Source organism: Calonectris borealis, chromosome 26 (genome assembly GCF_964195595.1).
Source record: "Calonectris borealis chromosome 26, bCalBor7.hap1.2, whole genome shotgun sequence".
NCBI lineage: Eukaryota > Metazoa > Chordata > Aves > Procellariiformes > Procellariidae > Calonectris > Calonectris borealis.
In genome coordinates this window covers 5776759-5777477 of record NC_134337.1, presented here as the reverse complement: position 1 = coordinate 5777477, position 719 = coordinate 5776759, and positions in this window count along the sequence as shown.

The following is a 719-nucleotide window of genomic DNA, read 5'->3' as shown; positions in this document are numbered from 1 at the left end:
CCTGGGCGGCGGCGCGGGGCGGCCACGGCGATGCGGCTCCCGCGCCGCCCGGCCCCGCTCGCTGCCCCGGCCCCGCTCCCGGTCCCGCCGCCGCCCCGCTCCTCCTTTGCAGGATGTGGCTCCGGAGCCCGCGGCGCCGCGCCGGGCGCTGGCTCCGCCTCCGGGGCCGGGGGCCGCCGCCGCCGCCTCCCCGGGGCCGGGGCTGCGCGGAGCGGGGCCGGGGCGGGGCCCCTCTCCAGCCCCCGCCGCCCCCCGAAGGACCCCGCTCCGCCTGCGGGGGCCGAAAGGAGCCCGAGCTCACCCCCCCCCACCCCCCCAATATCCCCGCGGGGTTTGCACCGTCTTGCCAAAAGTGGGGCAGCCCCCGGCCGCGACCCCGCTGCGTGGTCCACACCTCACGGCACAAACGACACTGAACTGCGGCCACAGCAGCCAGCCTGATGCAACAGAGAGCGCAGTCAAGCAAGGAAGCCCAGAAATCCCCTTTTCCTGCTGCTGACCGGCTCTGCGGTCTCCCGTACCCGTAAATAGGTGCAACCGTTCCAGACAAATGCAATTAAAGTTGCCCCTTCTCTGGATGAGAAGCAAAAGATTGCTTGGGGGGGAGGTGCGTGTTTTAAAGTCGGAGTGGTTGATGCTTATGCAAAAGGTCTCCTCTAGAGGATGGATTTATAAATATTTCACCTACTTTACCTAGGAAAGACTAGCAATTTTTAGAA